Source organism: Equus przewalskii, chromosome 7 (genome assembly GCF_037783145.1).
Source record: "Equus przewalskii isolate Varuska chromosome 7, EquPr2, whole genome shotgun sequence".
Classification (NCBI taxonomy): Eukaryota; Metazoa; Chordata; class Mammalia; order Perissodactyla; family Equidae; genus Equus; species Equus przewalskii.
Window position 1 is genome coordinate 30,097,141 of NC_091837.1, and position 25,550 is coordinate 30,122,690.

The 25,550-nt window shown below is 48.2% G+C and overlaps 1 pseudogene; it reads right to left on the minus strand.

Moving 5' to 3' along the window:
* Positions 1 to 1,210: 1,210 nt before the first annotated feature.
* On the minus strand, positions 1,211 to 25,490 carry LOC103542927 (sec1 family domain-containing protein 1 pseudogene; annotated as a pseudogene).
* Between the last annotated feature and the right edge of the window lie 60 nt (positions 25,491 to 25,550).

The following is a 25,550-nucleotide window of genomic DNA, read 5'->3' on the forward strand; positions in this document are numbered from 1 at the left end:
GAGCCCCCACCCCACGGTGCTCCCTCCAGTGTGTCTCACACCCAACCCCACCCCTGTCCAGGCACAGATTGTGTGGGTACAGACAGCGGGGCATCCCACCAGTACTGGGGGGGACCCTCCTGGTGGCTCTCACCAAGGAGACCAGAGGGGAGGCTGGTGTGAGAGAGATGGGAGAAGAGCAGGATGCAGGATGAGCAGGCGAGACGGAGTGTGCTCACAGGATGAATTAGTTCCCAAGTTAGTCCCTTACACAGGCTCCGTCTACTCGCGCTCTTTCCCCTGGTCTCTCCCAGAGAGTCGGCAGCCCCTGTGAACACAAGGAAGTCTGCACCAGGGTGGGTTTAACTCAGCACTCCGTGGAAAGTTCCATCCATCCTCTCTGGGGACATTTTCTGAGGCCTCAGGCTGCCGAGCCAGAGAGATGCTCAGGAACAGCTGAGAGCACTCAGCCCAGGTGAGAAGGGGCCCCCAGCCAGGTGGCCAGCGCTCTGAGCCTGGAAATGGATGTTCAGGAGCACACCTGCGCCCGGCTTCTAGCTGAGAGGAGAGTCAGCCTGGGAGTGACGGGCTTCCCCAACCCAGGTCACGTGGGGGTTATCTGAATTTGGGGAAGTCACATACACTGAGTGTATTTTATCTGCCCCCAGATGGCCCAGCACAGTGACTCAGGGCTGTGTTTCGCTGGCTGCAGTTGCTCTGACTTTGGAAATGCTCTCACCCTGCACGTCACTCCCTCTGCCTTTCTCCAGGGGAGTATGAAGATCTGACTGGCTCAGCCCTTTGTAAAATGCCTGGGTCACAGAGGAACCAATTCCTGAGGTTTGTGAGAACTAAAGGGGGGAAGATGTGGTTTCCCAAAGCAAAATCGGCCTTTTGGTTTTGGAAGCAGAGGGAATGAGCAACAGTCAACACAGAAGATGTGCACCTACAGGCCCCTGTGCCCACAGTGAGTGCAGCCACTTCCATTTGACTGCAGACAGACCGACTGCACGTCTGTGAGGAGACATGGGCCTGCCCCTTGGTGTCCGTGACGATGGCCCCTAGAAAGCAGCTCTGAACTCTGGTCCTGCCTGGCCTGGGTGTGGCCTGTGCAGTGAGATGTGTGACGTGGAAGTGTCCCCACGCTGGGCGATCGCTTTGTAAAATCACAGATGATGAATTAAGACACCAACATGCCTGGAGCTGCCCTGGGGATACAGAGGAATCGAAGATGAAAACCATCCAAGTCAGGCCGAGAAATTAATCTGTACTTGTCACCAGCACGGTTAGAGGGACTCATGAAAGCTGAATAGGAATCAAAGAGTGACCTGCCAGGAGGGGATCAGGAGCCTAACGCAGAGGGCGGCAGGTGCACGGGGTCGGGCTGCACTAAATGACAGGACCTGTGACTTAGAACTGCAGGGGCAGGGATCCGGGTCCAGGGACCGTGGACAGCCGTGTCGGGGGCTCTCCCGGCTGATCAGACTGCAGCCTCTCCTTTTTCTCCAAGTTGTGACAACTGTTTTATGAGCTGTGGCACATTAAGAAGTTCCCCGCAGCTGTATACAATGTGTTTGCCTGTCTCCCCGTTATTGGTCAACAAGATGTTGCCATCAATGTAGTTGCCTCCTCCCAAGCAACTGCCTCTTGGCATGGATTCCTTGGAACTGAGCCGTCTTTGCCCTGCAGCATTTTGGGCTTAAAATATCTGTAGTCATCAGTTTTAGAGTTTGACTTCCTCTCCATGAGATTGTCTAAAATACGAGTAACAGGTGGATTTTGCCGTTTCAGTACCAGGTTCTTCCCTCCTTCCACCACAAACCGGGATCCTGTATTCAGGCCTCATGGTAAGAGAGCCAGCATTTAGTGGTGGTGTTGCCATAGCTGCAGGAGCTGAGGCCATCTGGGCAAAAGCCTTCTGCTGTTTGATATATTGTAAGGGATTTAGGTTGCGTCCTGTGTCAGCTAAAGCCTTTTTGTATTACTCTAAGTCAGCCTCAGAAGGTGCTTGCTCATATAACAGATAAGAAACAGCTTCTGTTGTCTTCTGGAGTTCCTGCACCAGGGTCTGACATTATACCCAAAAGAGATTTGTCCAGAGGAGTTTTGCTCATTATTTCTTATTCATCTTCAAAATGTGCATCCAGTTTTCTCACCTTTCTCTGTTCTAAGACAGCACCGGCAACGCTTGTCTGGAGAGCAATGTCTTTTTTTCCCACGGAGTTCTGGCAAGGAATCGCAGCTGATGTTAGCTTAGGAGTCTCATCAGAAAGCGAACTCAGGGCTCCTTCATCTCCCCCCTCTAGTGCCACAATGCATTTAAGTCATTTGACCTCATCCTCCTGTGCTCTGGAAGATTCCAGTTCCTGCTGAACTGATTCTGCAACTTATGGGAATGGACTTCCCTTATGTTTCTGCCAAAATTTCTCAACTTCAGTTAAATCGTAAGACTTCTTGTTTTTTCTTCGTGGTCCAGCATCATAGAGAATCTTCCACTCCTGAAGTTTCTTCCAAATTAAGTCTAAGTGGAATCCAGTGCACCATGCGCCAAGGCCCAGCTGGACGCGGTACAGGAGTTGCCGATCCCTGTTTCCGTCCACGGGATGAACAAAGGCCCGTGGGGTGGGCTCAGCCAGCTCCAAGTGCCTCGTGGGAGAGGACTATTTCGTGCATCTCTTAGATTTTCCCTAAGTTTCTTATCTACTTTCACTGCTCTCATTTCTGCTGCTGTTCCTCTTGAACATCTGTTTATAGGAACAGTACCCAGGGTGAAAAAAGCAGGAGAAGTTGTCAGCAACAGTGCCTGGAACAGCTCCATCACCATGTCTGTGCTATCTGGACTGGTCAGGGCACAACTGGAACCATTGCCTTATCTTGATTACATAATACAAGGACATTATTTTCCAAAGTAATAAAATTGAGATACTGATCAAAAACTTTGGCTACTTGTGTTACTGCACTAGCTACAAATTTTGCATTTGCAGTGTCTTCCAGTTTACTTCTCTTTTTTTCTTTTTAAAGATTGGCCCTGAGCTAACATCTATTGCCAGTCTTTTTTTCTTCTTCTTCTCCCCAACGCCCCTCAGTACATAGTTGTATATTCTAGTTGTAGGTCCTTCTGGTTGTGCTATGTGGGATGCCACCTCAGCATGGCTTGATGAGTGGTGCCATGTCCGTGCCCAGGATCCGAACTGGTGAAACCCTGGGCTGCCAAAGTAGAGCACACAAACTTAACCAGTGGGCCATGGGGCTGGCCCCCAGTTTACTTCTTGAAATAGCAGAAATAAAGTTTAAATAGTCTGATTCATAGAATTGATTTTGAAGATCTAGCTTACTGGTTTATTATAAAAAGCTATAACTCAGGAACAGCCAGATGGAAGGCATGCATAGGGAAGGGTCATGGAGCTTCCATGCCTTCTCTGAGCACCACTGTCCCTGAATTTCCACCGCTTTCACCAACCCAGAAGCTCCCAACCACCTTAACTTCTTTCCTCCTACTCAGAAGAATTGCTCATCTCCCTGTGGCCAGGCCTCCTGAGGGCCCACGTCCTCCCCGACTCCTGCCCTGCAGAGACCTGCGCTTCCTCTCCCCTCCCCCTACTCCTCTCTCCCTCTTCTCATCAGCAGGGACACCTGCCCCAGGCACTTCCAGCTGAAAGACAGGATTTCTCTGCCTCACTCACCCCTTCACTGTAGGCTCTGCTTTGTTCTCCACCCACAGAGCAGCTTCCAGGGAGAGGAGTGCAGCACCGGCATGTTTTAACGCGTCAGCTAAGTGCTTTTCCTTCCCAGGGTCTCCTGGCACTGGGTCACCCCCACCCCACTCAGGTGGTCTGCGTTCAGGGCTCAGGGAGCATCACAAGGGGTGGCCCCTGGCCCCTGGCCCATCCCCCTCCTCACAGGCCCCCATGTGTTTAGGACACACCAGCATGGGGCCTATAGAGGCTAAACATGACCTGTTATTTACCTGGAATTAAAACTGAACTGGCATCCTGTATCTTTATTTACTGGTAACTCTACCTGGAGTGACCTGAGCTGCCCCTTCCTGTCCTCTGCAGTGTCAGCTGCCTGTTTAGATGTGACTCTGGACCAGACCTGTGGGGGGGGGGGGTCCCCTTTAAAGAGGAGGCCTCTGTACCAGAACTATTGCTCCCCCGCCAGGGGCCTCCCATAGCCCAGGGTCTCTGCTGACAGGTGTGTGGGACCCTGGGGTCTGTGGGGAGCAGGTAGTGCAGGGGGGATGCTGTCCTCTATCCTTCCAGCACATGCCCAGGGAGATGTTCTCACAGGTCCATAGGGAATAGTAAGAGGCTGCTCTCTGATCGTGGTGTGGGTACCGTCCTGGGAGCCTGGAGAGGGAAAATGAGGAGAATGCAGCCTTGGAGCATGATGCAGCCATGAGAAACATAGAGCTACTGTGTACTCAGCAACAGGAGCATATGCTCAACACATAATCATCTGTAAAAAGAAAAACTGTCATAAACAGAATGAAACATTTAACACAGTACCATTGATGTATATTTAAATTATATGCCCACAAGACAGCAATGGACGTTTTGCAAGAACACATTCAAATAAAAAAAACAGTCATTAAACACAGTTCAAGGATTTCATAAGGATAAAGTCTTAGGAAAGAGTCTCAACAAACACTTTCAAATAAATAAGATAGAGGCCAGCCCCGTGGCCCAGTGGTTAAGTTCACACACTCAGCTTTGGTGGCCCAGGGTTTCACCAGTTCGGATCCTGAGCACAGACCTAGCACTGCTCATCAAGCCACGCTGAGGTGGTGTCTCACATAGCACAGCCAGAAGGACCCACAACTAGAATATACAACTAGGTACTGGGGGCCTTTGGGGAGAAGAAGGAAAAAAAAGACGATTGGCAACAGATGTTAGCTCAGGGCCAATCTTTAAATAAATAAATAAATAAGAGAAAATTTCAATAAAGAAAAGATACTAATGAAAACAGCTTTATGATTTCCTAAGAGTGGGACTGGAACGAGATGAGGAATGGGATTAAAGGGGAATAAAGAAATAAAATCAGATAGAATCCACATGCAGACAAAGGATATACACAGTGTGTCATGGACTGTGCAGAGGTGAATTCACCCCATTTCTCTCGAGGTCAATAAGAAAGATGGTGGAGATGAAAGCACTGAAAGAAGGGCTGAGACCCATGGAGCCCTGTCCATGGACATCACTTTGTCTGGCCCTTCCCCACTAAAGGACAGCATGGGCCCCACCTCTCAGGCATGGCCCTGCCCCTCCAGCCTGACTTCACCTCTCTGACATGACTGCACCCCTCTGACATGGTCCCTCCACCTCTTACTTAGCCTTGTCCCTGAATCCTGGCCCCACCCTTCTGACCTGGCCCCCACCCTCTGAGCTGACTCCACCCCTACCTTAGCCAGTGTGAATTGGGGAACCCAACACTTTTAATATTTGCCCGAGTCACACATTTAAAAAATATAATTCTGCTGTAATGAAATCATTAATTAAAAAGGGAATTAATTTACTCTGAGGGCAAGTATAAATTAGCTGAGGATTATTCAATCTTAGATTATTTTAGTTCATGGATGAAAACATGAGACAAACTAGAGTTTGTGCACAGACAAGACCGTTGACACATTCTGAAATTCAAGTTGTGGTTAGATGTCTGTGGTGCAGTCCACCTGCTGTTTTCATTGACTTTTTCGTGGCCTCTGCTGTGCTAGTGAGAGATGATGTACACGCATTTCACCAAGACGGGAAAACCCAGAGGCCATTCTCACGAGAGATGTGCCCAGGAGGAAGGTGCCAGGAAGCAAAGCCAATTTTTAAAAGCTTCCTATCTGTCTAGTTGCATGAAGGATGCACATCAGTGGGGGGATCAGAAAATCCTGAGAGTCACAGAGAAAGAAAGTGTGATCACCCAAAATTCTATCCTCAGAGACGAATCACGTTAACAATGGATACTGCTTCTCTTCCATTTCTAACTTTGTCTAAAAGGAACACACACTGATGCGTGTAATCTGTGCAGCCTCATTTATGCTGAAACGAGATCATGTCACAAACATTTCCTCACCCAGCCCTGCTCACCGCCCCACTGCTGCCAAGCGCTGTCCTCCATCCACTGGACGGCTCCCTGTGTGGGTCCCTCAGGGTTCCCTGATGTTCTGACATCACACTGAGACACACTGAGTGACTCTGGGTCCCACGCCTGCCCCTTAGCAGGACCCCCAGCAGTGGGTGTGCACTGTGCATGCTGACCCCTATGAGCCTGTCTCAAGGCTGCACCCGTTTCCATCATGGGGCTGAGAAAGGCTCTGGAAAGTTCCTCTCCACCTTCCCTGCCCGTGGACATCCTGATACAGCCAGCTAGATTTAGGAGGGAGATGGGGTTGGGGGCCCAGGAGGGGTTTTCAGGCTGCAGGGACAAGGCCCTGTTGTCCCCCATCTCCTCCCCCTGGTGGTTGTCAGCTCTCCTGTCAGCAGGGGGGCAGTGCCAGGGCCGGGCCTGGGCAATGTCCCCTCCTTGGGCTCCAGGAGGGGAGGGAACACAGCCCCTGCTGCCGAGAGCCCAGCAGGCTCCCTGGGGCCCAGACTCCTGATTAGGGATCACACCAGGACACACACACACACACACACACTTAGGTCCCTCTCGTTACGTCTACGAAGCTCCTCCTCACACCCCCTTCTACCACATCACTTTGGTCTTGCCTGACTTTCCTCAAATTGACTAAATTACATTTTTTGCATCAGTCATAACACTGGCTCAAGATACAAAATAAGTCCAGTTGTGGGAAAATAAATGTGCGTTTTGGCATGCCTGTGTGTGGACTAGATAGTCCAGCAGCAATGAAAAGAATGAAATGTTGGCACACACAACTACATGGATGATGTCAAAACAGTTATTTTGAGTAAAAGAAGACACAGAAGAGTGACATCAGCATCATGGCAGAGTGAGTTGTTCCCTATGTCTCTCCCCTCTAAGTTACAACTCAACAGACATTCATTAACCAACAGAAGATTCCCTACACAACACAACAGGATGCTTGAGAGATCCACATAGACATACATCTGAAGGTGGCCAGACTGGGTCCCCAGGAAGCTGTACAACTAGGTGAGCAGACCCCTCCCTCTCCCTGGCAGCTGTGATCCAGGTTGCGGATCCGCACACAGCAGCCAGTGCAACTGAGTGGGAGCAGAGGCAGCCAAGCCCATGTGCAAATACTTTCAGAGTGGTAGCCCAGCACGCAGGTGCACTCACCTACTGAGGCAGCCCTGCCCATGCAAACACCATCCACTGAGTGGCAGCAGCTTAGCCCCCATGAAGGTGCCCCACCAACCTACCACGGCAGCTCAGCTAGACCCACCTGCCAAGTGCAGAGGCCCCTGCCAGCATGAAAGCAACCCACCCACCAAGTGCAGCACCCAGCCACAACCTTCCCACCAAGCACAGAGGCCCCACCCACATGAGTTCAACTCCCCGAGCTGTGGCCAGCCTGTGGGGACAGAGAGCAGACAGATAGGCACAACTACCAGCAGATGGTGCAGGATCAGAAAACACAGCACCTGTTGTCCCCCCCCCACCCCCCGACCCCCCGAAGTGGTGCCTGGTGGAATCTGCAACCTGATACTACCACAAATGTACCAGCAGAGGATCAATTCATCAAACACCATGAAGAACTAGAGTAACACTGCAGAACAGAAGGAAAATGATGTCTCCAGCAACCAATCCTGAAGTCACAGAAGATTATAATCTAAATGATAGAGAATTCAAAATAGTTATGATAAAGAAACTCAGTGAGTTACAAGAAAACCCAGAAAGACAGTTCAATGAGTTCAGGAATAAAGTTAATGAACAGAGGAATACTTCACCAAAGAGATTGAAGCCCTTAAAAAAAACTATACAGAAATTCCAGATATGAAGAACACAATTAATGAGATAAAAAATAATGTAGAAACCATACAAAATAAAGCAGATCCTGTGGAGGGCAGAATTAGTGAATTAGAAGATAGAAATATAGAAATGCTTCAGGTGGAGGACGAGAGAGAACTAAGATTTTTTTAAATGAAGAAATTATTTGAGAAATATTCAAATCAATTAGGAAAAGTAACATAAGGATTATAGGTATTCCAGAGGGAGAAGGGAGGGAGAAAGGAACAGAGAGTTTGTTCAAAGAAATAATAGCTGAGAACTTCCCACACCTGGGGAAGTAACTGGACTTACAAGTACCTGAAGCCAGTAGAACTTCTAATTGCATTGATGCAAAAAGACCTTCTCCAAGGCATATATTAGTAAAACTGTCAAAAGGAAATGACAAAGTAAAAATATTAAGAGCAGCAAGACAGAAGAAAATCACCTACAAAGGAAACCCCACTGGACTTTCAGTGGATTTCTCAGCAGAAACCCTACAGGCTAAGATATATTTGAAATACTGAAAGACAAAACTATCAGCCAAGAATACTCTACCCATTGAAATTATCCTTCAGACATGATGGAAAAATGAAAGCTTTCCAAGATAAACAAAGGCTAAGGGAGTTCATTGCCACTAGCCCTGCCTTAAAGGAAATGATGAAGGGAGCCCTCCAACCTGAAACAAAAAAGCAAAGGTTTATAAGGCTTTGAGCAAGAAGATAAATAGAAAGACAAGATCAGAAAATTGCAGCTGTCTATCAGAATAGATTAGCAAACAATTAACTGTAACACAAAAGATAAAGAGGAGAGCATCAAAAATAACTATAAATGCTTCAATCTAGTCACAAACTCACAAAACAAAAAAGAATAATTTGTGACAACAATAACTCAGAAGGAGAAGAGGAAAGGGACAGAACCTGCTTAGGCTAATGGAAATAAGAAGCTATGAGAAAATGGACTATCTCATCTGTGAGATCTATTATACAAACCTCATGGTATCCAATAAACAAAAAAATCAGAGCAGAGGTTTTGATGTCAGCAACATGGCAGAGCGAGCTCTTCTCTTTATCTCTCCCCCTTTGAACTACAACTAATGGACATTCATTGACAAACAGAAGATACCTACACAGCACAACAGGACACCAGAGAGACCTACACAGCTATACATCTGTAGGTGGATAGACTGGCCCCCCCAGTAAGTGGTGGAAATAGGTGAGCACTCCCCTACCCTTCCCTGGCAGCCCTGGGCCCATGTGCAAATGCTTTCCCAGCTAGTGGGAGAGCCCACCCTGCCACTGCAGTCCCAATGAGTGGCCCAGGCTCAGACCCTGCAAAGAAGCCCCACTGACCAAGCAGAGAGGCCAGGGTGACTGTAAGAACAGGTGGTGGAAGAAATACACATGCATGCAAATGCTTTCCTGGCCAACATGAGTGCCCATAGTACTGCTGCAGCCCCACAAGTGGGAAAGCACCTTGGTGCAGAAGCAGCCCTGAGCCTGGGTGAAAATGCTTTCGCAGCCCATGGGCACACCATAGCTGCACAACTTCTAGCAGATAGGGTGGGATCAGAAACACAGCTCCTGCTTCCCCCTAGAGATAGCAGGTGGAATCTGAGAGCTGATACTACCACAAATGCACCAGTAAAAGATTAATTCATCAAATACCATGAGAAACTACAGCAAAAACTTAGAGCAGAGGGAAAATGACAAATCTCCAACACTAACCTTGAAGTCACAAAAATTTACAATCTAAATGATAGAAAATTCAAAATAGCAATCATAAAGAAACTCAACAAGTTACAAAAAACTCTGAAAGACAGTTCAATGAGCTCAGGAACAACATTAATAAGAAGAAGGACTACTTCACCAAAGAGATTGAAACTATAAAAAATAAGCAAGCAGAAATTCTGGATATGAAGAACACAATGAGATTTTTTTTTAAAATCTAGAATCCTTAAAAAATAGAGCTAATGTTATGGAGAAAAAAATTAGTGACTTAGAGGATAGAAATATAGAAATGCTTCAGATGCGGGAGGAGAGAGAGCTAAGATTTTTTAAAAATGAAGGAATTCTTCAAGAAATATCCAACTCAATTAGGAAATGCAACATAAGGATTGTGAGTATTCCAGAGGGAGAAAGGAGCAGAGAGCTTGTTCAAAGAAATAATAGCTGAGAACTTCCCAAACCTGGAGAAGGAGCCAGACTTACAAATACATGAAGACAATAGAACTCCTAATCACATCACTGCTAAAAGACCTTCTCCAAGGCATATATTAGGAAAACTGGCAAAGCCAACAGCAAAGGAAAATATTAAGAGCAGCAAGGTAGAAGATAACCTACAAAGAAACCCCTATCAGGCTTTCAGTAGATTCCTTGGCAGAAATCTTATACTCTAGGAGAGAATGGAATGACATATTTAAAATACTGAAAGATAAAAACTTTCAGCCAAGAATATTCTATGCAGCAAAACTATCCTTCAGATACAATGGAGAAACAAAAGTTTTCCAAGATAAACAAAAGCTAAGGGAGTTCATTGCCTAGACCTCCCCTACAAGAAATGATGAAGGATGCCCTCATACTTGAAACAAAAAGGCAAAGGTCTACAAAGCTTTGAGCAAGGAGATAGACAGAAAAAATCAGAAAACTACAGATCTCTTTCAAAACAGGGTAGCAAATACTTATAACTTAAAAGATAAAGGGAAGGAACACATCAAAAGTAACTATAAACACTTCAATTTAGTAACAAAGCAGGATAATTTGTGACAACAATAACTCAAAAGGGGAAGAGGAAAGGGATGGAACCTGCTTCGGTGAATGGAGATAAGAGGCTATCAGAAAATGTACTATCTCATCTATGAGATCTTTTGTTTTTGGTTGTCTTTTTTTAATGAGGAATATTTGCTCTAAGCTAACATCTGTTGCCAATCTTCCTCTTTTTTTGCTTCAGGAAGATTAGCCCTGAGCTAACATCTGTGCCAATCTTCCTCTATTTTGTATGTGGGTCACCACCACAGCTTGGCTTGAGGAGTGGTGTAGGTCCATGCCCAGGATGCAAACCCTCAAATCTGGGCCACTGAAGTGGAATGCACTGGACATAACCACTATGCCATGGGGCTGGCCCTATGAAATCTTTTATACAAACCTCACAGTAACCACTAAACAAAAAATCAGGGCAGAGCCACAATTCATAAAAAAGAGAAAACTGAGAAAATCTCCACATAAAACCACCAAAATGAAATGGCAATCAGAAATACAAAGGAAGAGAAACAATGGAAATATAGAATAACTGGAAAACAAGAGATAAAATGGCAATATTGAGCCTCACATATTGATAATCACTCTAAACGTTAATGGATTGAATTCTCTAATCAAAAGACACAGAGTGGCTGGATGGATTAAAAAACAAGACCCAAAAATATGCTGCCTCCAGCAAACACATCTCAGCTCTAAAGACAAACATAGGCTCAGAGTGAAGGGATGGAAGATGATACTCCAAACAAATGGCAAACAAAAGAAAGCAAGTGTTGCCATACTCATATCAGACAAAGCAGACTTCAAGATATAAAAAGACAATGAGAGACAAAGAGGGGCAGTATGATGAAAGGGACTTCCCACCAAGAGGACATAACACTTACGAATATATATGCACCTAACACAGGAGCACCAAAGTATATAAAGCAACTGTTAAAGACCTAAAGGGACAAATTAACAGCAACACGATAATAGTAGGGGACCTCAACACCCCACTTATATCAATGGATAGATCTTCCAGACAGAAAGCCAACAAGGAAATAGTGGACTTAAATGAAAACCTAGACCAGATGGACTTAATAGATAGATAGATAGATAGATAGATAGATAGATAGATATCTATGTATATGTGGAATTCCATCCAAAAACAGCAGAATACACATTCTTCTCAGGTGCACATGGAACCTTCTCAAAGAGAGATCATATGTTGGGAAACAAGGCAAGCCTCAATAAATTTAAGAAGCTTGAACTCATATCAAGCATCTTTTCTGACCACAATGCTATGAAACTAGAAATTGACTACAAGAAAAAAGCTATGAAAGTCACAAATATGTGGAGATTAAACAACATGCTACTGAACAACCATTGGATCAATGAAGAAATCAAAAGAGAAATCAAAAAATACCTGGAGACAAATGAAAATGAAAATAAACATACCAATTTTTGTTGGATGCAGCAAAAGTGGTTATAAGAGGGAAATTGATAACAATAAAGGCCCACCTCAACAAATGAGAAAATATCAAATAAGTAATCTTAAACTACACCTAGCAGAACTGGAAAAAGAAGAACAAATGAAGCCCAAAGTCAGTAGAAGGAGGGAAATAATAAATATTAGAGCAGAAATAAATTAAATAGAGACTAAAAAAAGAGTAGAAAGGATCAATGAGACTAAGAGCTGTTTCTTTGAGAAGATAAACAAAATTGACAAACCCTCAGTGAGACTCACTAAGAAAAAGAGAGAGAAGGCTCAAATAAAATTAGAAATGAAAAGGAGAAATTACAATGGATACCACAGAAATACAAAGGATAATACGGGAATACTGTGAAATACTATACGCCCACAAACCTAGAAGAAATGGATAAATTCTTAGACTCATACAACCTCCCAAAACAGAATCAAGAAAAAATAGATAATCTGAATAGACCAATCACAAGTAAAGAGATTGAAACAGCAATCAAAAAACTTCCCAAAAAACATAAGTCTGGGACCAGATGGCTTCTCCAGAGAATTCTACCAAACATCCAAAGAAGATTTAATACCTATCCTTCTCAAACTATTCCAAAAAAATTGAAGATGGAATGATTCCTAACTCATTCTATGAGGCCAACATTACCCTGATACCAAAACCAGACAAGGACAACACAAAAAAAGGAAAATCACTGATGAACATAGATGCAAAAATTCTCAACAAAATATGGGCAAACCAAATACAGCAACACATTAAAATGATCATACCCCATGATCAAGTGGGATTTATACCAGTGATCCAGAGATGGTCCAACAACTGCAAATCAATCGATGTGATACACCACATTAATAAAATGAGGAATAAAAATCACATGATCATCTCAGTAGATGCAGAGAAAGCATTTGACAAGATCCAACATCCACTTGTGACACAAACTCAATAAAATGAGGATAGAAGGAAAGTACCTCAACATAATAAAGGCTATATATGTCAAACCTACAGCCAACATCATACTTGATGAGGAAAAACTGAAAGCCATCCCTCTGAGAACAGGAACAAGACAAGGGTGTCCACTCTCACCACTCTTATTCAACACTGTACTGGAGATTTTGGCCAGAGCAATTAGACAAGTAAAAGAAATAAAAGGAATCCAAATTGAAAAGGAAGAAGTGAACCTCTTGCTGTTTGCAGACATGATTCTATATATAGAAAGTCCTAAAGAATCCACCAGAAAGCTATTAGAAATAATAAACAACTACAGCAAAGTTGTGAGGTACGAAGTCAACTTCTGAAAATCAGTTGCATTTCTATATACTAATAACAAACTAGCAGAAAGAGAAGTCAAGAATAGAATACCATTTACGATCTCAACAAAAAGAAGAAAATATCTAGGAATAAATTTAACTAAGAAGGTGAAAGGCCTATACACTGAAAACTATAAAACATTATTGAAAGAAATCGAAGACATAAAGAAATTGAAAGATATTCCATGATCATGGATTACAAGAATAAACGTAGTTAAAATGTCCATATTACCTAAAGCAATCTACAGATTCAATGCAATCCCAATCAAAATCCCAATGACATTCTTCACAGAAATAGAACAAAGAATCCTAAAATTTATATGGAACAGCAAAAGATCCCGAACAGAGGCTGGCCCAGTGACATAGCGGTTAAATCTGTGCACTCTATTTCAGCGGCCTGGGGTTCACAGGTTCAGATCCCAGCACAGACCTACACACCACTCATCAGCCGTGCTGTGGCAGCATCCCACAAACAAAATAGAGGAAGACTGCCACCGATGTTAGCTCAGGGACAATCTTCCTCAAGCAGAAAGAGGAAGATTGGCAATAATGTTAGCTCAGGGCCAATCTTCCTCACACACACACACAAAAAAAACCCTGAACAGCCAAAGCAATCCTGAGAAAAAAGAAGCTGGAAGCATCACAATCCCTAACTTCAAAATATACTACAAAGCCGTAGTGATCAAAACAGCATGGTACTGGCAGAAGAAAAAGACACACAGATCAATGCAACAGAGTTGAAAGACCAGAAATAAAGTCACACATCTATGGACAGATAATCTTCAACAAAGGAGCCAAGGACATACAATGGAGAAAGGAAAGTCTCTTCAACAAATGGTGTTGGGAAAACTGGATAGCCACGTGCAAAAGAACAAAAGTAGACCATTATCTTGCACCACACACAAAAATTAACTCAAAATGGATTAAAGACATGAATGTAAGACCTAAAACCATAAAACTCCTAGAAGAAAATATAGGCAGAACACTCTTTGACATCAGTCTTAGCAGCATCTTTTTGAATACCATATCTACTCAGGCAAGGAGGACAGAAGAAAAAATTAATAAATGGTACTACATCAGACTAAAAAGCTTTTGCAAGGCAAAGGAAGCCATGAAAAAAATGAAAAGACAACCCACCAGCTGGGAGAAAACATTTGCAAGTCATATATCCAACAAGGGGTTAATTTCCAAAATAGATAAAGAACTCATACAACTCAACAACAAAAAAACAAACATCCAGTCAAAAATTGGGCAGAAGATGTGAGCAGACATTTTTCCAAAGAAGATATACAGATGGCCAACAGACACACGAAAAGATGTTAAACATCACTAATTATTAGGGAAATGCAAATCAAAACTACAATGAGATATTACCTTACACTCATTAGAATGACTATAATTACCAAGCCAAAAAAATAACAAATATTGGAGGGGATGTGGAGAAAAGGGAACCCTCATACACTTCTGGTGGGAATTGAAACTGGTGCAGCCACTACGGAAAACAGTACAGAGCTTTCTCAAAAAGTTAAAAATAGAAATACCATATGATCCAGCTATCCCACTACTGGGTATTTATCCAAAGAACTTGAAATCAACAATGGAAAGAGACCTATGCAGCCCTATGTTCATTGCAGCATTAGTCACAATAGCCAAGATGTGGAAGCAACCCAAGTGGCCATCAACAAATGAATGGATAAAGAAGATGTGGAATAAATATACAATGGAATACTACTTAGCCATAAAAAAGACAAAATCGTCCCATTTGCAACAACATGGATGGACCTTGAGGGTATACATTAAGTGCAATAAGCCAGACTGAGAAAGATAAACACCATGTAATTTCACTCATATGTGGAAGATAAACAAACAACACATAGATAAGGAGAACAGATTGGTGGTTACCAGAAAGGAAGGGGGGGAGGGTGAAAGGGGTAAAGGGGCATACATGTATGGTAACAGATAAACACTACACTATTGGTGGTGGGCACCATGCAGTCTATACAGAAACTGAAATATAATAATGTACACCTGAAATTACACAATATTATGAACCAATATGACCTCAATAACATAATTTTTAACAAAGAAGCCACACAAAATGAGTATGACCAGTAGGATTTATATGAAATTCTAGAAAACAAAAAGAGGTTATAGTGAGAGCAGGCAGGGCGTTAGTTAGCAGGCAGGAGGGGGGTGACAAAAACGAAGGAGGAAATTTGGAGGTGATGAATATGCTCATTATTTTCACTGTGGTGATGGTTTCACGTGGATTCACATACGTCCAAAACTATCAGTATGTGCCTTTTATTTTAAGTCAACACAAACTCAATAAAGTGGTAAAAAATAGAAAATAAAAGCAAAGTGGGAAATTCAGGGAATTTCTCAGACGAGTCGAGCGCTAACTCCAGCCTGCCGGGGCTGAACCCAGCCCGCCCTCAGCATTGACTGTCTGGACCGGCCATCTCTCAGTGAAGAGGCCTGGGACGAAAAGGCCAAACTATGCAGCATTTGTGGGCGGACTGACCGCTCACTTTTCTCCGGGTGTGTTGGTCTCAGCAGCGTGGACGGTCCTTTATTGCAGAGATGTTCGGCCTCTGGAGATGGCCGTCGGAGGCACAACATGCTCAGTGTGGCGGTGATTTCTGCACGGACCCCGAGAGTGGCTGGGACAGCTTTCCACGCCTGAGCTCTCTGGAAGCAGGACTAGCAGAACTAGTCATTCACAGGTTCAATTTTTAAAATTGTAGAATTTGGCTAAGTGTGCACCCTCAGAAGAAAACCCTGTGGAAAGAAGATGTGTTTCAACTTGTCTGGGGAGACTTTATTTCCTACGCATCATGCTGGAGAGCTGTCGCTCAGGGCCTTCTCCCTGACAGGGCAGAAGCTGGTCCAGCTGTTCAAGGGCGGCGACTTCCGGCTCACACTGACGGCTCCTCAGTCTGAAAGGAGGAGCTCTGAGCTGGTGCAAAGATGTTCCAAAGTCAGAGCATCGCTGCTAACAAGGCGGGGGGCGAGGCAAGGCCTGTAAACACTTGACAAACCAGAGCTAACCGATTTCTGAGCTGCCCTCAGAGGTAAAGGAAGCAGCTGCCCCGTCGGGCTCCTGTGCTGGAAAGGGAGTGTTTCCTTTTCCCCATTTTGTAAATTGCACAGTAACTTCATTTGCAGGGACTCGAGCAGGAGGCAGCTCACTCAGTGACAGGAGGACACAGCGCAGGGTTTTCTAGGTTTATTTCACTCTTTTCCAGCCATAAGAAATGCTCTGCAAAGCCATGCATTAATCCCCGACAAGCCGGCCCCTCCCGGACAGTGTTCCTCACCACGTGAGAGGCGCTGACGTGCTCTGTGGGAAAGAACTTGATTGACCTGGTTTAATCCTGTGATTCTCAAATGTTTGATCAGAATCCTTTCGCTCATCCTGTTGAATGTGACTATGCAGAGGACGCTGGGGAAAGGCGGGTCTGTGAGACGAGGCCCCGACTCTCAGCTGGCATTGAAGGACCACCAGCATCCGATGCAGCTACTGCAGCAGCACCGACGGTGACTGTGTGTACACGTTGTTCCTACCGCTCCACACATGTCCAGACGCTTACTCTTCACCAGGAGCCTGTGAGGGATGATGATTATTATTTACGACGAGGACAGGGAATCAGAGAGGTGAGTGTCTGTCAGGGCGCAGAGGTTGGCAGCGCTGGAACTGGATCTTGACCTGCTGTCCCATCTACCCGCGTGCTTGTAACACGCGTGGAGCTGGATGGAGCCCCAGGCCTGGGGCCTGTAACCATCACCTTACGCTGCAGTCACAGCCCTCGGAACAGATGGCCCTCGCGGCAGTGCCGCAGGCAAGACACAGCCGGAGGGGCATCCGCTGCCCGAACCAGCTGACCTCGGCAGGGCTCGCCCGTCAAAGGTGCGATGGAGACGGCAAGGCCAGGTGAGACTCAGCCGGGCAGCCCCCTTCAGCATGCAGGCCTGGGTCAGCTCCACGTGTCTGTTGTCCTCCTGGACCAGCAAGCTGGCCGGCAGGCTCTTCTCACTTCCAACCATGGCAGAGCTTTTCAAGCCTGAGTTGGCATCCGTCTGCCATGGGTCAAAACACGTCACCTGGCTGCACCCCATGTCAGGGTCACGGAGCACCCTCTGCCCACGTGGTAGGAGAAGGTACAGGAAAGAAGACTTCTGGAAAGTCGTCGAATCTCCTCCAGAACACAGAATTGTGTGGGTCTGGGGCCGCCAGGCATGGGGTGTGGGGGTGGGGGGCGCCCTCTGCAGCTCTCACAGCCCAGACCTGCTTTTGTCCTCATTGGACGCCGTGTCACGGCTCCCCCGCCCCATCCAGGGGCAGACGTGGCGACTCCTGACCCACCCCGTCTCGTCTCTGCCCTCCCACGATGAACAAAGAGCATAGAGCATTGTTGTTGGCTCCTCTCAACACGCCGCAGTCTCTGCCACCTCGGGGCCCCAGACCTCGGAGCCCAGGCTGCTTTTGACGATCAGAAACCTCTTCTCCGGGAACGCGACGACTTCCCACCCGGCCCATGCTTCACCAGCTCCGTCAGACCATCCCGCTGAGGACGGTCCTCCAGACGCGCCCTGTGTCCCACACGAAAGCTGATCGCGATCTGATCACTCGTTCTGAGTGAACGCTTTGCGCGTCACTGTTCACGAGGCATGTTTGGGGACAATATTTTTTCCTAATAACTTCTGAGCAAAGATTGATATTTCTCATAACGCAGTCATCAAACCTGCATAAGCAATAATTACGTGTTTATTATGTGAGTCGTAAATTACCTGCTAAGTGTCTCAAAAGCAGTCAAGCCCATGAACGCCTGGTGTCTTGAACAAATTCAATAGACAAGACTCTCCCCCCACTGCTTTCCGATGCTGTGTCAGTGGGGTGAGGAGCCCAGGCACTTGCAGGACAGGAAGACCCAAGGATTCCTGGGTGCCCAGACTGGGAAGGGGACACTGCATCAGTCAGCTTTGTCAGGAGAATGCTGTGTAACAAATCACCCTGAAATGCAATGGCCTCAAACAACAGCCTTGTGCTCTCGTGGATCTGCAGGTCTGCCGAGGGCTGGCTCACTTATTGAGGCTGACTTCGCTGGGTGGCTCTACTGGTCTCATGGGCTCACTCACGGGTCAGCAGTGGGCTGGGTACTGCCTGGTGTGGGCGGAACTTGGCTGAGGAGTCTGTTCCATGTGCTCTCATCTCCCTGGGACTGGCGAGCCAGCCCAGGCATGCTCTTCTCCTGACAAGAGCAGCGGTGTAAGAGCACAGGAACTTCCCAGGCCTCTTGAGTCCTCAGCTTAGAACTGCCTCACTGGCCCTTCTGCCTCCATCTATCGCCCAAAGCAAGTCACGTGTGCAAACCCAGCATCAAGGGAACAGGTGCGGGCGGACACACGAGAGATCTGAGAACGACTGCACAAGCTGTCACAGTTCAACCCCTAACCTTCCAACCCTGTCCCCAAATGCACGTGAGCCACAGTTACAGGACATGCGGACAGGACTGAAGGGGCAGGAGATTCGTCACAGACATTTAAAATCCTGCCCCAGCCTGAGCTGTGCACCCACACTGTCCTGTTAGTGTGTGTGTGTGTGACCGTGTGTGTACGTGTGTGCACATGGGAGTGTGTGCACCCATGCACATAAAATGTCTGCAATTATCCTGTGTTTGAAGCAATTATATTTTTGTTTTTGAGGGATTGAGTTGTTTTTATTTGTCTACATGTATTAAAAAAGAGGAACATTTTCCTATATAGACAAAATAACATTATCACACTTACAAAAAAAATTAATAATTTCTGAATCCAGTCTAATACCCAGATTAGATTCTAATACCCACATTTTTTGTTTTTTGTTTTTTCCCGAGGAAGATTAGCCCTGAGATAACATCTGCCAATCCTCTTTTTTCTGAGGAAGACTGGCCCTGAGCTAACATCCAGGCCCATATTCCTCTAATTTATATGTGGGACACCTACCACAGCATGGCTTGCCATGCAGTGCCATCTCCACACCCAGGATTGGAACTGACCAACCCCAGGCCACCGAAGTGGAACATGTGCACTTAACCGGCCGGCCCCTCTAATACCCAGGTTTTATTCTGATTTTTCCAATGGTTTTCAAATGTTTGCTGTGTCAGTATGTTATAACCAGGACCCAACCAGGACCACACATCACTTCGAAAACCGATGAAGAAAGGGACAGGGGAAGCCTTCGCCCTGCCTTCCACAGGGCCTGTCATTCAGAGACTCCCCCAAAGGCTCCGCTTCACAGGACAATGACAGTCACCAAGCAGGGAGGGGACAGTGGAACTGGAAAGTCATCATCACACAATCCTCAGTGGAAATGAATTATTGATCCAGGGCAGCCTTATCAACTGGGGAGAAACCAACAGGTGGAAAATGAAAGAACAGGATATTTGTAAGGTGCCAAAGTCCCCCAGCCCTGCGATTGATTTCCTTCAGGTCACAGGGGGAAGTTCCACCTGCTCCCTTCTGCCCTGGGCTGCTCCAAACAGTAGCGTGATTCCACACCAAGCTCCAGGAGCCCGGCCTGTCTGGGATGATCATCTCGATTCTGCCCATAGTCAGTGCCCATGGGCCGTGTCTCCAGCATGACCAGCTTCCCAGACCCCAGTCAGGGCCCAGCCTCTTGTCAGCCTTGCCTTCTCCTTCATTTAGTTTTCCCTTGAAATCAGGCTGGGGACATTGATGTCATGACCAGGAAGCTCCCACAGCAGCCAGATGCGGCGACTGGAGGCAGGAATGTGTTGGGGTGGCCTCAGGGAGAGTTTGGTCAGAGGCCACGCCCAGGTGAGTCCAGGGCTGCTGTTCATGTGTAGGCCTGAGCGTCCATTCTATGCCAGGTGATAATCACTGAATCTCGTCCTGGACACGAGAGGATGGGACCTGTAAGCCCTGGGCTTTGACAGGATAGAGACCCAGAAGGTGGTGCAGACATACCAATATGGGGTATCATCTTGTTTGTACCTTATTTCATCCTCCTTCCTCCCAAGCTGGCTCCTTCCATCCTGGTGAGTTCAATCCTTCCTCTGCTCATGGACTGTCAAGGGACAAACTGTTTTTATAAAGTTAGCAGACACCTGAACACATGGTGAAGATGACTCCAGTCGGTTCTCAGAAGATGCACCTGCTCACTTTTGCTTATCGAGTTTCTCCTGAGGCTCAGCTCTTCCTAAGGCAGAAATTAGCAGCAAATCCACTGAAACCAATATGCATGGGATGTGGCAGGCATGAGTCATGGTTTAGTTAACTTTAAATAGAAAGTCAAACCCACAGAGCAATTCAGCCGCCACCACCTCCCAAAGGCTCCTCTCTGTAGGACCCATCCTTGTCATCAACAGCTCCCCAAAGACGCCCCCATTTGTACCTCTCGTGCATCACCCCACCACTGCCCAGATCTGGACATGGGCAGATGGACTGGAGCGGGACCGGCTCTGAGCAGGAGGCAGCCTTCCCGTCCCCCACGTCTGCCATCAGGTCCCTTCCGTCTGTGTTAATGAGCGACCTCCACGTCGGCCAGGGCAAACCCATTCTGCTCTTTGCAATGGTTGTTCTCAGTGTGAGCTCTGGGCAAAGGCAGGGCTCCAGCAATGTGTGTTCCTGCTGTCACAGTCATTCCTATCATCCGCCACCTGAGACCAACAACGTGGACAGAGGGAGGTGATCAGTGCCATCAGCCCTGCAGCCAGTGCTGGGTGTCTGTGGGGCCCCCACGCCTTGTAGGAGGTGACATGGGGACAAAGGACATGTGAGAAGTGGCCCTGCCATCTGAGAGCCTGTGGTCTGGCTGCAGAGGCGGGGACACACACATGTGACCTTGCAGTTAAGAGTAACGTGGGCCGGAGCAGATCCAGTGCCCAGGGCCCTCGGGCCACCACAGACACCGACTCTGTCTTAAGGACAAAGTAAACCATCCACAGTTCTCAGGGTTCACAGACCTACTGGGAACCTAGGAACCAGGTCACTCCCAGGAGGCCGGCAGCGGGGACCCCAGGGAGGTCACACCCAAGCATCCCTCCCCACACACCCCACTGACCGCCATGTGACCCCTCCAGCTCCATCTCCCTCACTTGAGCTCCTAAGTCCCAGAGCAAGACCCGGTTGGCCAAGCCCAGAGCATCTTCCCAACCCCCAGGGACAAGGCGTGGAGGAGCCTCATTTCTACAGCCAGTGGGGTCCCTGTGATCAGATTAACACACAGCATTTACCTGCCCCTGTCCAGGCACACTCTGTGGTTGCTGGTCTTAACCTGTCGTAAACGATAGTCCAATGAGCGTTTATTCATATATATCGATATATGTATGTATAGCACAGGTACGGACGTATTTACTGAACTGGTTTCCAGAATCGAAGGCCCCGTAGAGCAGATAGATGGAAACAGGCCACGCCGAGTCGGGAGGCTCGTTCCAGGCTGAGTGGCAGCAGCTCTGACAACACAGTCCTTCCTTCACAGGGACCGCGTCCTGTGGGAGTGAGGAGGGGTCTTCTGTGGGGGCGATGCCTCCTTCTGATGGAACTGCAAACGGGTCTGGAGCTGACAAAGGCGAAACTGGAGCCCTGGCCCTTCCTGGCTTCAGGGAACGTTCTGGAAGCCAGGACCCTATTTTTCCCAGAAGAGTAGAGAAAAAACATAAAAGCTGGTCGTGGGCATTTGTTTCCTTCCCGTGTCCGTGTGAGGCAAGGGCCCAGGCTACTGGATCCAGGGCGGATCTCATCTCACTCCAAGCTCAGAGGCCCGAGAAGAACTGATGGAAAAGAGACTCCTCTCCATGGCTCAGCAGGCCGAGCTGGGGCTCCTCCTCGCCAGCTCCCGACCAGCTGCTGGAGCCTCACCGGGCGCTTCAGGCTGGAGCCAGGAGGGCAAGCAGCGAGGGAGACGTCACAGGAGAAAGGAAGCACCCAGAGACCAAACAGGAGCGACGTGAACAGTTAACTGGCACCTGTCAGTCAATAGATATTCACTAGGTCCCTGAGTGGACACTGCCCCTCCACATGGGACAAGACGACACAGAGACACCCACATCCAGACCCTCGGTGGACACGCATTCCATTTGTGGGCTGGTGGATCGGTAGGATGTCATGTTGTATGAGTTGGAATATTATTTCCAGGGATGGAGTGAGGAGGTGAGAGAAGATCGTACACTGTCTGTCAGTCTGGGTTTTTTTGTGAGGAACATTGTCAGTGTGCTAACGTCTGTGCCCATCTTCCTCTATTCTATGTGGGACAGCACCATAGCATGCCTTGATGAGCAGTGCTAGGTCTACACCTGTGATTTGAACCTGTGAACCCCAGGCTGCCAAAGCAGAGTGCGCTAACTTAACCACTACGCCACCGGCCAGCTCCCTCACTCTCTGCCACTCTTGTAACAAACATCGCAGTAGATAAGAGACATTCTGCCTTCAGACAAGTGTTGATTATCTTGCTTTGTTTCCATGTTAAAAATTAATTTTATTTATTTATTTATTTTATTTTTTGGTGAGGAAGATTAGCCCTGAGCTAACATTCATGCCAATATTCCTCTATTTTATACATGGGATGCCGGCACAGCATGGATGATGAGCAGTGTGTAGGTCCACACCTGGGAAATGAACCCACGAATCCTGGGCCACCAAAGCAAAGCGTGCAAACTTAACCACTATGCCACCAGGCCATGAGCTTCTGGAGCCAGGGAGAGGAGATGATAGGAGGGGCTTCATGAAGAGGTGGACCAGAAAGGAGCTTGGAGGATGGGCACATCTGACCCAGGCCTGGGGGAGGGGCATTCTGAGGACAGCCAAGGTGGGGACACGATGCCAATGACGGGGAGCAAAGACTGTCCAGGGAGATCAGGGCGTGTTGTGCAACACAGAGAGCGGCTGAGAGCGTGGACTTGGGGCGGGGCTGCGCATGTGAGTGCAGGCTCTGCAGCTCACTACCTGTGCAACATTAGGTGGTCTCTTAACCTCTCTGTGCCTCAACTGTTCACCATTAAAATGAGGATGGCAATGATACTACCTGAGAGATTTGTGATGATGACAAAGGAGCAACTGAAATCACTTAGAGCAGTGATGGGACATAGTGAGCACCATATTCAGTGATGGCTGTGATGACGAGAGTGCTGATGATAAAGCTGATGGTGATGATGATGACAATTGTGATGACGATGGCGATGACAATAACAATGATGAAAGCAAAGAGCCCAGGATGGATATGATTTCCTTCCAGAATCACCTTCCAGGACAAACCCTGAGACTCCCAGAGACTTCTAGAAGCCCCTCATGGCGCTGCTCAGTTCCAGATACATCTCCCTTTGTTAGGCACACTTGCCTCGTGGGGGAAGACAGGCTCTCAGAGAAAAATCACACTCAACGAAGGAGACAGAGGGCCTTTAGAAAAAGCGCATTCCTCATAAGCACAGCAGGAAATGTAGTTAAGTAATCAAAATTCAATTTCTTTCAGTCTAGTCATAAGTAATGAGACTTCATAGAATTATCCATGGAAGTGCAACATACTGCACAACGACTCCTTCTCAAACCTGATTTTCTCCCCTGTAATCGATTAGTAGGATAGACTTGCCTGGGTCTAAATGGTGTTTACCGCCGATCGTGGGGAGAAGCTGATGTCCCCACCCTCTCTAGGTCCGAGCCCCCTGCTGATGCATAAATGGCACAGCCACGTCACCAACCTAGGGGCACAGCACGTGCAGGGCAAAGGGGCAACCCGCCAGCACGCTGCCCAGGGTTCATGCGGGTCCCCACGGGCCCCGGCTCAAAAGCCACCAGCCTTTGATCCACATCAACTGCTGGCTCTGGACTCCAGCGGCAGGACGGACACTGAAAGGACAACCAGGTCGCCTCGCTCCCTGGCTAGCCGCCCCCTCGCCCCACGGCTTTGCGTCACCAGGTTCTGAACCGTGACGCCAGGACGCCGCGCAGCTGGATTAAGCGGCTAAGGAGCACGTGACGGCTGCTTCCGGAGGTCAGCGGACACACCAACCCCCGCGGCCTGGGGAGGCGCGGGCTCTGCTCTCGGGCCTGAGGGTCGGAGCCCGTGCATCGCCTACACGCTCCAGGGAGGCCGGCCCTCGGGCGCGGTGTGGACCCCAGGACGCCCTCAGGACCCACGGGGGCCGACTCGGCTCAGCGGCTTCCGGGGGATCAAGTGCCGCCCACACCTGGGCCGCTCCAGGAAGGCCACCCGACCCGAGCCCCAAGCCTGCGGCCCCCGGAAGGGAGACACCGCCCGCCCTGGTCCCCCGGAAGCGCCAGCGAACCCAGCCCAGTGCCCGCGGCTTCCGCCCGGCGCCATCTCCTTCCGGTCCCTTGGGAGGAGGCCCAGGGGGCTTCCCATTGGTGGGCCCGGGTCACATGACTGCGCCAGCTGCAAGGGAGGCTGGGAAGCCAGCGCGTGGTGTCCGCCCCGTGGATTGTGGGAGTGACGAGGAAGGAAACGTCTGCGCGGGGAGGGGGCGCTCCAGGACAGTCAGGGGCGCGAGGTGTCCCCGCCAGCTTCTCCCAGAGCGGAGCCCGGCAGAGACCCCCAGGCCGTCCCGCACCCTCCCCTCCGACTTCCCTCCGGCGCCTCCTGTCCTCCCACACACGAGGCCCAGCCCCAGCTCGGGCTCTGGAACGTTCTGTGCCACCTCTGCAGCCAGGCCTGGGCCCAAACGCCACCTCCTCAGAGGGGCGCTCGCTGACCACCCCCTAGGGCGGCCCCTCCCACCCCAGTCATTCCAGAAGGCCTCGCCCAAACCCAGGACCGGGATCACTGACACCACCGCGGGGACGGCTCACCACTGCCTCCCGCTTTCCGCACACGGTTATGAAATGTCTTCCGCGTTGGCAGACAACTCTTCACTCACCCAGACCCCGTGACCCGGCCCATCCGGCCAGACGCTCCAGGGCATCTTCAGAGCAGACCCAGGGCTCCCCCGGAAGGAACGTTCTGAGATGAAGCTGATCAGGCTGGCGAGGCTGTTTGTGGTGTGAGCGCCTGTGCGCGCGGGTTCCTCACAAGGTCTAGCTCCAGTGCTTTCTGGTAGCCGCTCACAGTTCTCCGTGACCCAGCTTGTAAAAGGCATCGCTATCGAGGGCACAACGCTCAACTCTCACACGAATGGCATCTTTAAATTAAAGGGCCC